General features: G+C 57.6%; 1 protein-coding gene across 1 annotated transcript in view; it reads right to left on the reverse strand.

The window, feature by feature from the left end:
* Window positions 1-3,928: 3,928 nt before the first annotated feature.
* Window positions 3,929-16,800, reverse strand: part of TPCN2 (two pore segment channel 2) — a 65,951-nt gene continuing 53,079 nt past the window's right edge. Inside the window, exon 26 of the mRNA XM_055311218.1 lies at window positions 3,929-4,182. The gene's annotated coding sequence lies outside the window, so the exon portion shown is untranslated. The remainder of the gene's footprint in view (window positions 4,183-16,800) is intronic.

Consider the following 16,800-nt stretch of genomic DNA (forward strand, 5'->3'; position numbering starts at 1 on the left):
TGCACAGCGCCAGAGCATTCGATGCACACATTCCCAGCCCAGGGCAAACAAAGCTCGGCGCTTTGCAGATGGTCTTGCATTTATTCCGGGGGGCAGGTGGGGGGGTGCGGTGGGGAGGAGGGGGGGAAGGCAGGTCTTTCTAACAAACCACAGCACAGGGAAGTGAGTCTGACCCCACTACGGGGTCTCCAAGCCCTTTCACTGGTTTCTGCTCTGTCAGCTTGTCCAAAGATGGTTTTAATGTTACCTAAAGTTTTCTCCTAAGTTGATCTTCACAAATGCCTGTTCTGCCCCTGTGTGACCTTGATGGAGCCTGACCCGAGTCCCTGGCTCCTTGACCCGAGGCCGCCGTATCAGCTGAGCTGAGCCGCTGCCCTTGGAGGAAGCGCCCTTCCTCACCTTCTGGCCCGGCCCATGGGCTTGGACACCAGCTAATCTCAGTCCCGTGTGCAGGGGACACCCCACAGATCCCAGGGGCCAGTCCTGCCATCACATACCCATCTCTTGCCCAGAATGCATGTGGCACTGTGGGGGATGCGGCCTGAAGCCCGCCGGTGTAGAAAAGTGCAGATGTGCCCAGAACCCCCTCTGAGACAAGAGTCGATGCCGACACCGACACCATTGTTGGGAAATCCGGCCATCACTGGCCAGCACCCCTGCCAAGAGGGATTTCGCTTCCTCCCCGCTCCTGCCGCGCCCCCCCCCCCCCGCCGGAGCCCCCACCTCATTTCCGACATTCTCACCAGGTGATCTGAAATGACACTAAGCCTGGATGATGCATCTAATGTTTCCAGGGAACCGGCCCGCCAACGTGCTTCTCTGTGGCCACAGGTGCGGGACAGTGGGGGCGCCCCAGCCAGGCCGCATTACGTCAGGCCCAGAGCATGGTCGCCCCTCCATCAGGCACAATGGAAAGTCTATGAAGCCCAGGGTGCTTCTGGCTCCTAAAATTTCTTTGGTTTTTTATTTTTGTTTTTTGTTTTTTGTTTTTTTTATTCTGAGCTTTGTTTCTGGAGCAGGAGGGGCAGTAGGAGGAGCCCCAAAGGAAGCCAGGGATTAAGATAACCCTCGAAAGGGCAGCCTGTCTCCCCCGTAATATTTCCTGCTGAGCAAATGTCTGGGGTGTGACAGGGCTCCCCTTGGACGCACGTCAGCCCCAAAATTCCCGAAGTCCAGTGTCCATCTGGGTGCTGGGACTGAGGAAGGTGACAAGCCACAGGCCACTGGGCACTGCTGTTCCCCCCAAGGCAGTGGGAAGAGGGGGCTTCAGCTACAGGTGGGGAGAGTGTCGAGCAGCAGCAGCCCCCTGTTCCTGGCCACCTCTTGGAAGGATGTGCTGGACGGAGCCCATCTGAGGTGTGGCTGCAGCAGAGCAAGTGGTGGAACCAGGGGGAGCACTTCCCCATCCCCTCGGCCCTCCCATGCTACACTGAGAACCGCTGGCTCATCAGGCTGGGCCCCAGGCTACGGTCCTCTGCTGGGCTTGTCCGGGGAGCCCCACACGGCACAGAGCAACCCATACTGCCTCTGCTCTTTAAATGACCACCAAGCACCTCCAGCTCTTCTTCCTGCAGTCAACCCTTGCAACCCCGACATTCTGCAGAGGGAGAAACTGAGGCACCCCCCTCAAAGACCCCACAACGACCAGAGGTGCCACATGGGGAACGCAGGTCTTTGGGGCACTCTGTCCCACAGGATCCAGCCCAAACCCCTGCCTGGCCGTCGAGGTCCCCCCACCTCATCCCTTTCATGCACATCACTCACCCGAACCAGGCTGTTCTCCTTCCTACCCAGACACCCCGCCCTGACTCACAGTCCTCCCACCTGGATGCCTCTCCTGCTGGTTGTAGCCAGCTCCCGAGATGCACCCCCAACCCCTCCACCATGATCCTCACCTCCTGAGCTCACGCCTCTCCCACTCCTCACAGGACCAACCTGGGAGCCCACAGGGCACTGCAGAAATGTGTCTGTGGGGGTCCATGCGGGGTCCTAAAAGACAGTGTGGCTTCCTTTGGGGTGGCTCACCGTGGGGAGCCCGGCCACTTGCATCGAGGACGCTCACCCAGGGGTGACGAGGTGCTGAGTGAGGCTCTCCAAACCCAAACCCGAGGAGCTGCCCCGGGGGACACATCCTCCACAGACACCAACTGCTGCCTGCGGAGAGATCCTGAGCCACGGCCACCCAGCTAAGCCCCTCCCATGCCTGAGCCACAGACTCTGAGAGACAGTGTTTATGGTTGCTTTAAGCCCTTAATTCTTAGGGAAATTTGTTGTGCAGTGAGAGATAACTGAGCCCTCTGCTTTCCGGAGGCCTTCCTTCCGAGCCAGGGTCAAGCTCACCTTCCTTCCCATTCCCAAGAAGCCTGTCCTGGCGCTCGGAGCACGGATCATGCCCTCCCCTGGGCCCCGCTCCGTAAACCAAGAGTGAGTCGCTGGTCTCTCTGGGCCCGCATATCCCTCTTCTGTCAGCTGGGGTGACCTTGCCCATCAAGGGACATTCTGTGACATCTGAACACATTGACTTGAGGGTTGGTGGCTGACAGCCAGTGGGTGGAGGCCATAGGGATGCTACTCGACATGCCACACACAGGACATGATTCACCCAAAACTAGTGCCGCAGGGGAGGGACCTTGACTGAGAATTTGGTGAGACTGCCCACGGAGAGGCTGCAGCACTAAGCCTGCCACGTGGACAGCCTGTGACAGGACGGTCCCCTTCTCTTCTCCTTTCTGGGGGTCCCGCAGGATCTAGGGCCCCCAAGCCCTCTGGGCTCCCAGAAGTTGGGCCAGCTGATGCAGGCAGAGCCTGCCTGTCCCTCAGGAGCCGGGAAAGGGACCCATTGCCCCTGGACCCAATGCCAGGTCACAGAGCAGGAATAAACCCGACTGGGCCCCTCCTTACCGGCCTGCTGCCCAGAGTTCATAGGGAAACCAATAGGAGTCTGGCCTCTCCTCTGCCAGGTTGGGCCACCCTCCTCTGCCACTGCCACCCTAGCCTTCCTGGCCTCCCCAGCTGATGAGCATGGTCTTCCCTCAGGAGCTGGGTGACCCCTTGCATGTGTCCTCTCTCTCCAGGTGCCAGTCCCACCAGAACGACTCTGGTTTTGAAACGTTTGGGTTGAAGAGGGGAGCAACGAGGGCACACGTGAGGAGTGTTGCAGTTCAAATCCAGAAGGTCCAACTCTGGTGCTTTGTGTGATTCTAAGCCTGGAAAACAAAACAGGGCGACAAACTTGCTTTTGCTGCCCAGAGTTCACTGTGAGCGTCAGGTCTCAGCAGGAGTCCTACCGTTGACCTGAGGCCAAGAGCCTGCTCTGACTGAGAGCCTGCCTCCCTGCCCCGGTCCCTAGGATGGAAGTCTGCACTGGGGCTAGCTCCTGCTGGAGGCCCCTCCTCACCACCAAGAACCTGCCATGGACAGAGTATGGGGCCACACCAGACCCTGCACCAGGGTAGTCTTGTCTTTACTGGCAACAAAACCCGCTCAGTGACAGATAGCATGGGCGAGGGTCCTGAGACCTCCAGCCCCAGCTCATCCCAGACCTCACATCAGCCCTGGGTGGTGTTACCTACAGCGTGAGGTTGGTGGTGCTGACCTGGGTTTTGGGGAGCAGCACATTCCCAAGACTCCAGGCCCTGCCCCAACAGCCTCTCTTCATCTCCCCTCAAGATCCCGACCCCAGAACCTGGGTGACCAAAACCATGTCATTGAAGTTTCAAATGCCCTGGACACTCAGCCTTGACCCTGATTTTTGTGTTCCACTGAGTTTTGTTAGAATTGATGATATATCCACTAGATGAATGACTCCAAGTTCATTCGTTCACACTACAAACATTTATTGAGTGCCTATTGTATACCAAACATTGTCTACAGGGATGCTATGATTCCCAAATCCATCAGGGGCCTGGCAGGTCTACCCATTACCTTGAGGAACATCGTGGGGAGATGAGACCATGTTTAAAAGGCTCGAGTACGGGCTCATCCTCACACGCAGCTAACCCTTTGTGTACAAGACCATGCTTTGTGGGAAAAGACACCAAACGAGAGAAATCATTGACCAGGAGAAGTTTACGCTCCAGAGGGGAGGCAACCCCCTCACTCAGAAACAACCACGTGCCAATGATCACTGGAAAAATCAATCCCAGGTCCCTGTGTAGATGTACCTCAGCCACATGGAGAGATCTGGAAGAAGAAAAGCAACATGGTGTCAAGGGAGATTGTGAAGTCCTGGTTCCTTTCTCAACTCTGCCACTCGTTGGTCTTAGACAAATAACATATCCCTCTAAAACTCAGTTTCCCCATCTGAGAAATGGAACCTGTAACCTGCTGGGGCTGGGGGGAGTTGGTAGAGCATGATGGAAATGTCTGCGTGGGGCCAAGTGGCCCAGCTCCCAGCACTGACGGGGAAGGTGCCCCAGCAGAAAAGGAAGGTGGCGTTGACTCCTCTAGCAATGTCTTCCAAGCAGTGGGAAGGAGCCCAGCCTGTGTCCCCCGCACGAGTCCACCCACCTTCCTGGACGCCAAACAACCTGGGCAAAGGCCGTGTCAGCACTGCCAGCCCCGAGGCGGCTCAGGGCATCACATCTGGTGATCACAGAGGGCCGGGCAGCCTCCACTGAGACTGCCCGAGAAGACACGGGTCACCACTGCTGGAGAGGCCTGGCCAGCCACCGGGGGCGCCCTGCAGGGCGGGTGTGAGGGTACAATACACAAGGTCAACTCAGGCAAAGGTCAACTCAACATGGGCCATAGACCTGAATGTGAAATCTACTATTATGGAACGTCTACAGGAAAGCAGAGGAGAAACTCTGTGACTTTGAGTCAGACAAAGAACTCCTAGAAGGGACTGAAAATGCACGGACCTAAAAGAACACATCGTACATTAGATCTCGTCAAAATGAAAGACGTCCACTCCCCAAATGATACTGTTAATAAAATGAACAGATGAGCTAGACACCTGGAAAAATATTTGCAAATACACATCTGATCAATGTCTTATGTCCAAAATATACAAAGAGCTCTTAGGACTCAATAACAAGACAAAAAGAACCCAGTGGTTTAAGTGAGTAAAATCTGAACAGATGTTTCACAGAAGATTAAACAGGGCATCAAATAAGCAAGTGAAGCAATGTTCCACATCGCTAAATTGCACTAGATACTTCTGGCGATGGCTAAAGTTTTAAGCTGACGACTCCAAATGCTAACAAAATGAGGAGCGACTGGGATTCTCAGATGTTGCTGGTGGGAACGAGAAATGAGGAGGCCACTCTGGAAAAGAATTTGCAGTTTCTTGTAAAGTTAAATATTCACTTCACATAAATCCAGCAATCCCACCTTCTAGCATGTCCCAAGAGAAAGGAAAACACGTCCACGCAAAGACCTGAATCCAGATGTTCATAGCAGCCTATTCATTGAAATTAGCCACAACCAGAAACAACTCAAATGGTGGATAGAAAACCAATTACTGTGTATTCATACAATTCAGCATTTGGGCAACATTCAGGAATATTCAGCAGTGAAAGGAACTAACCACAGACACACGGACCAATGTGCGTGAACTCAAATGCATTGTGCTGACAGGAACCAGACACTTGAGGCTGCGTACTCAGTGACTCCACTTGCATGACATTTTGGAAAAGGGAAAACTGTAGGCACAGAGAATAGGTGTGTGCTTTCCAGGGGCTGGGACGGGGACCTTTGGGGGCAAAGGTGCTGTTCTGTGCCCTGACTCTGGGGCTGGTTGCACAACCATATACCTTTAACAAAAGGCATCCAACCATCAAAATGGTGACTTTTCCCATTTGCTAAGTATAGCTCCTAACCTCTCCTTGAAATTCATCGTCTTCATCAATGAGGGTGATAAAGTCGCAGTCAGAGAATGACCACATCCCATGTAGCAGGTACAGTGCCGAACGATGGACATGTTGCGTCCCCAGTGGTCACTTATCCAATGGGTCCTGTCTTCTCCCCATTTTACAGAAGAGCAAACTGAGGCCTGGAAAAGTAAAGCCAGCTGGCATCACCAGCAAGGAAATGATGGAGTCAGGCTTTCTATGCAATCCACACCCCAAGCCCCTGAGGCTGTCCTGGGGGGGCTCCTTGGGCACCGCCAAGCCAGCTGCCACCATCGCGCACTTTCCAGAGGGAGGGGTGAGGCCTCAGGGGAACCGACTGCCCAAGCTCACAAGGAGAGAAATAGAATGAGGGGGAGGTCGCCATGGTCCGGAAACACTCATCCCTCACACAATCTTGAGGATGGAAACGGTGGGAGACAGAGCAGGATTGAGGACTGGGGGCCGCACAGGTGCGCTGAGCCAGGCTCTGCCCTCAGGAAGCTCACCGCTTCTTCTGGCCCAACGTCGCGCCCTGCACCTCTGCCCAGACATCCTCCCACAGGTCCTCCTTCGAGCTGCCTGCTGGGGCCCAGGGGGAGGGAGGCCACCGGCTAAGACAGTGAGGGAGCTGGGGCCACATCTCAGGCCTGTCTGGGAGGGATCCTGGCTCCAGGGAGCGAGGGGGGAGGAGAGGGGCGTTGTGCTTCCAAGCGGGAGAATCTGTGTCCACACTGCACCCTGCAGCGTGGCACAGGGGTCTGCGGGGAAGGGCCCAGCGTCCTGACCAGCAGGAGCAGTGGAGCAGTCAGGAAGCTCTGTGCCTGCCCAGCTCAGGGTTCAAAGCTCCAGGAATGTGCGTGCGGAATACCCCACCTAGAGGCAGGAATGCCACCGGGTCCCCGTGGTGCTGCCAGCCTTGCAGCTTTCCCAGCAGGGCCTGTCCCTGGGGGCCAGGACCTGCTCCTCCCCAGCTCCCAGAATGGCCTCCTCCTGGGCTCCTATCCTGGCTGTGCCACCTACAGGCAAGCCAGCCAGCTGCTCTGTGCCTCAGTTTCCTCCTCCTTACCGTGAGAACTGAAATCCTGCCTACATCCCAGTCTCTGCAAGTGGTGTCACGGTGATGATAGACGGCCGGCCGGTGACGGAGTCCTGGCACACCCGGAGCCTGCCTGCACCCGGACCCCACCGCCTGGAAGTCTGGGGTCTCCCACTCAGGCCAGGCAGCGGTGCCGAGATGCCAAGACAGCCCAGCCCGGGAACCTCTGTGGCCCCTGCTGGCAGCTGGGACGGCACTTTGCCCCCACTGCTGGCACGTTCCAGGCCATGCCCAAGGTCTGGCCTAGACTCACGGCCACCCCAGAGGGAAGGGGTGTCTGGGTGGGAGAAGCGGGGAGCTGGCCTCCGGGGCCTTCATGTCCTTACGCACCAGGCCTCCCGCTCCCGGGATGCCCTGTCAGGTGGTAGACGCAGCACAGGGTGCTCGCCACCCCTGAGCTCTGAAACCCCAACACCGGGCCACGTAGCGCCGTGCCCCCCACAGTAGGTTGCTCACGGATAAGGACAACGAGGCTCAGGAGGCCACGTCCTCTCTCGAGGTCAGCAGGAGGGGATGGCAGAGCTGGAAACGGAACTCCAGATTCCTGCTCCAGAGCTCCAGCTCCCCTCTCAACCTCCACCCACTTGGATGTCGGGGTCCACTTGCTCCCTCCCACCGTGTGGCCCCGCATGGCCCCCCAGACCAGGAACTGAATTCCTGGAAGAAAGGCAAGGCTTGTCATCTTGAATTAGGACTGCCATGGGCTTTTGGGACCTTTGCTTTCAAAGGTTCCTTCTTCCATAAAATACTGCTAATAATAATCATTTATATTTACAATGGCATTGCAATGAAAACAAATTAACATTATATATTGCATTACTTCCTGCGGCTGCCATAACAAATTACCACCGAGCAGAAGCTCATTCCCTCCTGGTTCTGGAGACCAGAAGTCTGCAACTGCGATGTGGGCAGGGCTGCGCTCCCCCTGGAGGCTCTGGGAGGGGGGAACCCACTCTTCTCTTCTAGCTTCAGGGACTCTGGGCACTCCTGGGCGGTGGCCGTGCCCCTCAGTCTCCGCTTCTGTGGTCACGCGGCCTCCCTCCGTGTCTTTGCATGGCCTTCTTAGAAGGACGCCAGTCACTGCATCAGGACCCACCCTGGTCCACTGTGACCTCATGTCAACCAATCACCTCTGCAAAGGGCCATGTTCCCAAATACCATCACTTCTGAGGTTCCCAGTGGACATGAATTTTAGGGGGGTGCTATTCAACCCAGTACATATGTGAAAACGTTTCCTTCAACCCCAAAGTTCATCTTTTTAAATCTGATTTTTAAAGATATTAAAATGTTTCTCTGGGCTCAAGCAGTGTGCCCCCCCAGATGCCCCCCCCCGGTTCCCTGCTGTCCCCAAGCCCCCGGCTCACCCCCCGTGGTCAGGCCCTGCTGGTGCTTCCATTCTTTCCCTCCGCCCCAAGCCCGGGCAGACGATACTCCCTGCTGCAGTCGGCTCCGTCCCGGGCACCTTCCCCCGGCCGCCCTGCACAAACGGCTCCGCCCGGGGTTGCCACCCTCCGCCCGGGCTGCCACCCGCCCGGCTCAGGCTCCTGATACAAACGCGAAGGTTGGATTTTCTGGGCGCTGCTTTAATTTTTCAAATAGCAATCCAGTTACCAAGCGCATTGGCACCTGGGCCCAGTTCCACCACGACTTGGCAGGACGCGCGGGAGCTGCTGGCAGTGATGGATGCGGGGCCCCCGCCACCACCCCGCCCGCCCCGACCGCCCGGCCACCCGCGCCAGCCCAGTGACCGCGAGCGCACGGCCAGCCCCCGGCAGCTGCGAGGCCTGAGTGCCAAGACGCAGAGCGGGCTTCTCCCAGCGGCGGGATCCGGCTGGGCAGGCTGCCTGGCCTGGGCTCTGGGAGCCGTGCGCAGGGCCTCCCCTCCGCCAGGGGCTGAGCCGCGTGATGGGCTTCCTGCCCCCCCCCGCCCCCGCCCCACGGTCCCACACTCCCTGGCCCCATCACCAAGGTAAAAGCGCTTCGAAAATAAAACCCAAGAACAGACACAGAGACCCAGAGCTGGAAGGAATTTCGCCATTAGAAGGTCCAGCCCTCTGGGGGGCATGGTCAGGGAAACTGAGGCCTGGGCCAAGAGGCCACAGAGCCAGGACTGGAACTGGGACCCGGGCTGTCAGAAGAGACAGGTACTTGGGGGTCGTCAGGAGGGTGGGAGCCGACCTGGCTGGGGCCACAGCCCACCTCCACCATTTGCTGGCTCTGCAACTCTGGACAACCCCGGGCCTCGGTCTTCCCACCCACAAAATGGGGGTAATGTGGCAGCCTTCTCAAGGGCACCATTAGGATGACAGGATTCAATTCATGCATGGGAACAAGCAAGCCCCAGCGACAAGTCAGCGTCACCGCATGTGGGATGCACAGCCCAGGAATGGCAGAGGACCTGAGGCAAGTCAGTGGGAACCCCGTGGCAGGAAAAAACAAGGCAGTGCCAGGCAGCTCTACCTGGTGAGTCCGTCACCTGGATTGTTCATGCACCAACCCGCTATTAAGTGTCATCTGTATGTAAGCCACTGTCAGTGACACCAGCTTCCCAGCTGTGGTTCCCTGACTTGCAAGTATTGGCGATAGTACAAGATAGAGACTAAATTGGAGGGGCTTCAAGCCCCCCAAACATCCCCAGAGGGGATGCAACCAGCTTGAGGACAGATCCCGTTCAGGCCTGTGCCCTTCTCATCACTACAGCAGGTGAATAGGGCACCAAAGGGCATCCCTTCTCCCCTGCCAGCCTCCCATGAAGCCTGGAGACCCCATCTTATCACCCCTTGAATGTCTCCAAAACTCCATCCTCCAACAGGTAAGCATCTCAGCTGAGCCAGGGGCTACTTGAGCCCAAGGGGAGGGGACAGGACAGGTCAGAGGAGGAGGACATGGATGCTTCTAGACGGGCTCCATCCGACACAGCAGTCCCTGGCCACACACAGCAGGAGAACACTTGGGGATGAGACCCCCCCCCAAAACCTGTTTTTTAAATTCATTTCACTTTGATTAATTTAAATTTGAAAACCGGAGCAATGTAAAATGGTTTTCTGCTTCACATAAGTTTATTGCTTTGGCAGGACATGGAAAGTTTAGCATCTGAATTTGAGATGTGCTGTCGTACAAAAATAACACCCCGGATTTCGGAGAATTAAATCCGCGCAAAAGAATGTAAAATATCTTGTTAATAATTTTGATCTGATTACATGCTACAATAATATTTTGGATAGCTCGAGTTAAAGAAAATGTGATTAATATCCATTTTACCTGTTTCTTATTACTTTGTCAACATGGCTACTAAAAAAAAAGGTATTATCCTCCACACATTTGTAATTTATTTCTGTTGGGCGGGGCTGGTCGAGAGAGGAAAGAGGGGCTCCCCTCAGGCCCACGAGGGTACAAGCAGCTGCAGCACCCTCCTCGTCCTCCCCCCCGCCCCCGGCCTCAGAAGGCTTCCTAACCTTTGCTAGTTTGCTCTCCCTGAGGACGCCTATAAAGTAATGCTACTGAGTGAGAGCAGAGCCTCAGTAGGCTCCAGGCTCAGTGCAAAGCGCTAGCTGACTCTCTCCTGAATGCCCCGAGCACCCCGACAAGATGGGTCACATTGATCCCCTCTCAGAGCCCAGAGAGTTTAAGTAACTTGCCCGGGGTCACACAGCAAGATGGGAAGATCTTCCAGAAAAGATGGGAGCGAGGACAGGAGGACAAACAAGGACCCCCATGTCCTCCCTCACTTGGCAAAGGATTCTCGAGCGCCTTGCATGCACCAGGCTCTGTGTTTGCATGCGCACCTTCGTCCCCAAGCCCACAGAGCTGGCCTCCACCAGAGGGCACAGGAGCCAGTCAACCTCATGTCTCAGGTGGAATGCTTGCAGAATCTGGAGTCCCACTGAGGCCCAACCTTGATTTTGGGCTACACTGGGGTGCAGATCAGCATGGGGAGTGGGTTTGAAGATGGCAGGGCGCTCTGAGGGTGACTTCTCGCTGCAGGTGATCCAAGGCCCCAGCAGTATGGGAAGTCAAAAGCCAATTCTGCTCTCCAGTCCCCAAACTCAACCAGAGCGTCCCTCCTCCACCCACCTAGATTGGGGCCACACAGAAGAGGTCAGGTCAGCAGCAGGGCTCTGCAGCCACCATTTCTGTAAACCATTGGTTCCTCTCACAGGGAGGTGGCTTGATTTGCCCCAGGTCCCAAGCCTGCAGGAGCGGGTCAAGGATGGGATCCAGGTGTTCTGGCTCCTTCCGTCCCACTCACGGCAGGTCTGCATAAGAGTAAAGGAGAACCTTCTACGGGAGGCCCAGAAGGGCATCCAACTGCAGTTCTGAGGTCACAGATCTGGGAGCACGCTGTCACCACAGAGGGGCACACAGAGGATGACTGGGGGACCCAAGTGCTTCTCCCTTGGAGCCCTGAGCGCGGCCCTGTCACCGGCCAGCACACAGAGCCCTGCCTGCTGCAGGGTGAGGGTTCCGATGCATAGCAGAGCTGTGAGTCAGCTAAGCAGAGAGGAGGCGGGCTCAGCTGGCCTGGAGGGTGGGGAGCCGGCGTGAGGTCAAACCCTCCATGCAGAACCAGGGTAAACAGCAGCCTGGAACCAGCCCTCGGGCGTCATCGTCTAGGGCCCAGCCAGCGCCCGGAGGAGGAAGCACACCGGCCAGCAGGGGAAGGCACTTACTTGCCCAAGGTCACTTGGGGACTCAGGGTGGGACCCTGGGCTCCTGACACAGTGCTCTCTCTCAGCCGCCCAGCACTGCCCAGGCATGGCCATCTTTGTATGTAAACTGAACTTTGTCCATTAAACAGCATTTTAACTGCGTGGGAGGGCTGGGCTGGCTGCTCAGAGGCAGTGTCCTGCCGTGGAACAATGCACGACAGATGCGGGGTCAGATAAACCTGGTTCAAGACCTGGCTCTGCCTCAAACTGGCTGCGTGTCCTGGAGCAGACAGGTGCCCAGGGCCCACCACGGTGGAGATCCTTTTGCCTTCACAGGGCTCCAAAGGGCCCCAGGATCATTTTTCTATCTCTTCCCTAAACCCACCTCTAGTCCCGCTAGTGAACTCCTACTTGCTTCTCAAAGCCTCAAAGCCTCCTCCTGGGAGCCTCACCCATCTCCCACTAGCATCTCAAGTCCAGACGGAATCAGGGGCTGTGTCCTCTGGTGTGCTGGGCCTGTTGCCCCTGACTGCAAATTCTCCAGCCACTTGGAATCATCCTCTTCCCTAATTCCCTCTTCCCTTGGATTCAAGGACTGGCCCAGCTGCTCTCTGAGCACTGCCAGCCATCACCTCCGCCCCCCCCACACACACTAACCAGGGTCTCTGAGAATGCGTGGGGGCTCCCTTCCCACCAGCTGCTTCTTGGCTTCTGCCATGCCCCTGCCTCGGCCCACCTCTCCCCATGCCAGAGGGCACAGGTGCCAGCCAACCTCAAGTCTCAGGTGGAATGCTTGCAGAATCTGGGGTCCCACTGAGGCCCAACCTTGACTTTGGGATACACTGGGGTGCAGATCAGCATGGGGAGTAGGCCAAGGAAAGAGAGGCTCCCTCAGCCAAGGCCAGCCACAGCAAGGGCAGAGACACCCAGAACCAGGAGCTAAGGACACAGAAAATCTATGGGGAGCAGAGGGTTGGGCAAGGCCAGGGCATGGGGACCCACAACAAGGATGTTCCTAATGTCCCTAAATGTCCCCGAGGACAGAGATGTGACTGTGAGGTCCAGGCCAGTGGAGATAATCGGAGTCCCACCAATTTGCAGAGTGGGTGAGGGCGGAGACCCAGGGTGGGCTTGCTGGTGAGGGAGGAGACGGATAAGGGGTGTCTGGGGCAGGGAGGGCTCTGGGGACCCAGGCCATGCCACAGTGCCATCTGGGGAGACAGACAAGGGCCTCACGACTCACCCAAGGGCCCTTTCTGCTTCTTCTCTTCAAGGACGATGGGCCGCTGTCAGGGAGGAGGCTACTGCGCTGCTGGGGAGAAGCCCAGGGTGGCCACTCCCCTAGGGACACTCTGGGCCCAGGCAAGAAGAGCAGGACCAGGAGATTGGGTGGGGCTGCCGCCAACGGACAGGTGGGGCGGAGGGGACCATGGGCAGGCCACTTCACCTGTCCAGACCCTGTCTTTCCACCTGCTAGGCCATGGGAATAGCGGGGCCCTTCCCGACCCAGAGTGTCCTTCTGAGGGTTGAGATGACAAATGTAGTTAGTGTAACTGTGCGTGGGGTCAAGCCACCCAGTCACGTGGGGTCTGGTGACTTCAGTCATCCTCGTCGCTCTCTGCTGTCGGCTACGAGAGGACAGGCCATGTTCCCAGCCTGTGTACACCAGCTCATCCACCCCGGGAGGCTCCATGGCGGCTCACCTGACAGACAAGGAAACTGAGGCAAAGGGAAGTAAATACCTTGTCACTCACACAGAGCCAGCACCCGGCTGGCCAGGATGGGGTCTGGGGTCCTGCCTGGACCACAGTGCATCCCCCCCCCATCCTGCTCTGCTCAGCACTCTGACCCCCAGGGGGTCTCCGGGCTCATCTGGCACACAGCGGGGACTCAGAGAATGTCTGGTGGCAGTGAGCAAGGGGGAGAAGAAACAGACGACAGAGTTTGAGAGTCCTGTCACCAGCTCCCATCCTTCCCTTTCCCTAAACAGGACCCGCATCCCCAGAGAGGGCTCAGGCTCACGCTCAGCGCTTACCGTCCTGGCCCAGGCAGGTGGGGGCCGTCCAGACGGCGTGTGGACAGCGAGTGTCTCCCTGTCCACAGCCTGACACCTTCCCCACCAGGCGCCTGCTATGGGCTGAATTGTGTCTCCCCAGAAATTCATATGTTGAAGCTGGAACCACTAGCACCTCTCAGGAGATAGTCTTAAAAACAGAAATTAAGGGGACACCTGGGTGGCTCAGCAGTTGGGTCTCTGCCTTTGGCTCAGGGTGTGATCCCAGGGTCCCGGGATCGAGTCCCCCATCTGGCTCCCCACATGGAGCCTGCTGTTCCCTCTGCCTCTCTCTCTCATGAATAAATAAATAGTCTTTTAAAAAATGGAAATTAAATGACAGTGAGGTCCCGGGGGGTGGGCAGGGTGCTATTCCTTATGACAAGAGATCAGGACACAGACACGCACGGAGGGGTGACCCCCTGAGGACCCAGGGAGAGGACAGCCGTCCACGCACGCAGAGAGGCCTCAGGAGGAGCCCGCCTGCCTGCGCCCTTCAGAGCTGCTAAGGCAGCCAGAGGAGGACTCCCGGTGGCAGCCCCGTGCCCACGGCCCCATGCGGTGGCCCAAAGGCGCTGGCCGGAGAGCGCGTCGTCGCAGGGGAGCGGCCCCAGCATGAAGCTCCGAATGTGGGACAGCCGTATCCTCTCACCAGCCCCGAGCTGGGGCACCAGTGTCCCCACTCTACAGGTGAGACCAAGGCCTCAAGTACACAGCATGCATGCTCGACGTCTCACAACCAGCAAGTCACAGCCGCTCACCCACACATGCCCCCCAGGGGGCCGAGTTGGCTTGCAAGGGCCAGCCGCTGACTGACGAGGCTCCGAGCCCATGAGTCCGGAGCAGCAAGTGCAGAAGGTCTGCTCTGCTCACGTGGTCCTGGGTGCGAGGGGCAGTGCCTGGCCCCGGGGAGGCATTCAGAGAGTGTCGAATGAATGAGTGTGCGGGTGAGTAAATGAATGAAGCAGTGGGCGACCCAGAGGTGTCAGTGCCAGGCTGGTCCAAGGCCCAGGTCTGCACATTTGAACGTGGCTCCGCGGCTGGATGGCCTGCCTTGCAGAGGCGTCAGCTCCACTAGCCGCAGAGCAAGGACGTGGCGGGGCTACCGCAGAGCTGACACAGTGCTGCTCTCCCCCCGGCTCTCGGGCCCTCAAAGCCCATCTTCCCTCAATCCTGCCCCCAGCACCAGCCCAGAGGCACTCCGACTGCCTGCCCCAAGAAGCCCGGGCCCCTTAGAGGCACCTGAGCAGGCAGTGGTGAGAGTCGGCCCAAACCCTCATGATCTGGGAGACGAGAGCGTTTGCCATTTCTATCAGTTAGGATGAAGCGTGATCACATGTGACTTTGCTATCACATAAGGCAGATCGGAGATTGGGCACCCCGAGGCTCTGATGAATTAGCCACATCCCAGCCTCTTTTGCACTTGCTGATACACCAACCCCAGGGTGTGGCTCTCATCCTCAGTCTAAGGTGGCTGCAGGAGCTCCAGCCCTCACATGCACATTCCCAGGAGCAGGTTGAAGGAAGGGAGGACAGGGGTTCCTTTTAGGGACACATTCTGGAAGACCCACTCTGCTTAGACCTCCTTGGCCATAACTGAGGCACACAGCAGTAGATCATGGCCGTAGTGACTCCTGATTGTTCATGCTTCTCTGTGTGCCTGCTCTCGGAGTGACATGTTCGACCTTGTCACTCCCCCCCACAGGGGGTGAAGCCTATTTCTCCACCCCTGAATCTGGGCTCGGCCCTGTGACCTGCCTTGTGCTTTATCTCTGGACAGAAGGAGCGATACAGGCAGAGGTTTGCAAAGAGCTTATGCATTCAGGCTCACTCTCCTGGTCCTGGGACCCCCCACCCACTGCCAGCATGGGAACAAGCCGCCTCAGCTGCCCCCAGCATTCTAGTCCCTGAAATAGGGGCCAGGTCCCACCTGGGCCACCCAGCGCCAACCAGGCCAGCTCAGAAGAGTCCCCCAGCCAGCTCACAAAGTCACAGGAAATAACAGATCCTGAGCCGTGTTAGGCCACACAGTTGGGGGTGCTTTGTTACACGGCAACAGCTAGCTGTTTCACATCTCCAGCCGAGAGATGCTGGGCAATAGAACCTGTTAACTGGGTCACAAAGTCCCCCACAAGGGTTTCTGTGTCTAAAAGGAAGGGGAGAGTGAAGGTAAGGACAGGCTGGATAGGAGCCCCCGCCACTCACAGAGGCCAGTTCTGCTCTGGCCTGCCCCCCCCCCACACCGAGCCCAGAAGACAGGCCCAGTGCACACCCCCAGCTCACTGCCAGAGAGATTCAATCCCTGTGCCCCCAGGAGCTGAGGCAACAGCTAGGACAGAGGCTCCGAGCTGGCCCGCCAAGGCCCCGCCACCCACCTCCCCCTGAGTGTCCAGTGCAGCAGCAGTGCACCAACAGGCACCCCGTCCCTCCATTCTGGACTCAGAGCCTGCCCGGCTCCCACACACAGCCTCCCTGAAGGCCCAGGCCACTGCCCCGCCAGCCCTGCACACCCACCTCCTCCAGCCCAGGCCTCCCGGGCAGCAAGTGACAACCAGCTCTCGGGGTCGACACTGACTCCAGCATGAGGGGAAGCGGCTGTGTGACCCCCGTACTGACCACTCAGCAGGACCTCCGTTACCTGCTGGCCTTGGGGACGGGAGCAGAGAGAACGGCCCCGGAACTGTGCAGAGGCTGCGTGTGACAAGAGCAGAAAGCTCGCTGTGCTCCTGAGCCGCCCAGCCGCCCCCTTGGGAGAGCGAGAAGCCAGCTGTGCCGGGTGTCCCGGGGCCTGGCAATAACTCCCGCTGAGCCAGGACCACCCCCACCCTCCACATCCCCTCCTCTACCTCAGTTTGCCTGGCTGTGAAATTGGATAGTTAGACCAGCTCAGGGCCCCCCAGGCTGGGCTGGGGAAGAAGGGGAACCAGAGCACTCTGGTGAAGGCCTGCCCCACCTAAAGGGCGTGCACCTCTTCACCGCCGGACAGGTGCCAGCCAGTGTTGCCAGGGCATATAATCTAGACTTAGTTGTGAAATCTCCAGTAGTGGAGTGAACGGCGGCCCCCAAAAAGACGTGTCCAACTCCTAATCCCCAGAACCTGTGAATATGACGTCATTTGGAAAAAAGGTGTCAGCAGGTAGAGAACTAAGAGTCTGGAGACAAGGTCAT

This window comes from Nyctereutes procyonoides, unplaced genomic scaffold, assembly GCF_905146905.1.
Source record: "Nyctereutes procyonoides isolate TBG_1078 unplaced genomic scaffold, NYPRO_anot_genome, whole genome shotgun sequence".
NCBI lineage: Eukaryota > Metazoa > Chordata > Mammalia > Carnivora > Canidae > Nyctereutes > Nyctereutes procyonoides.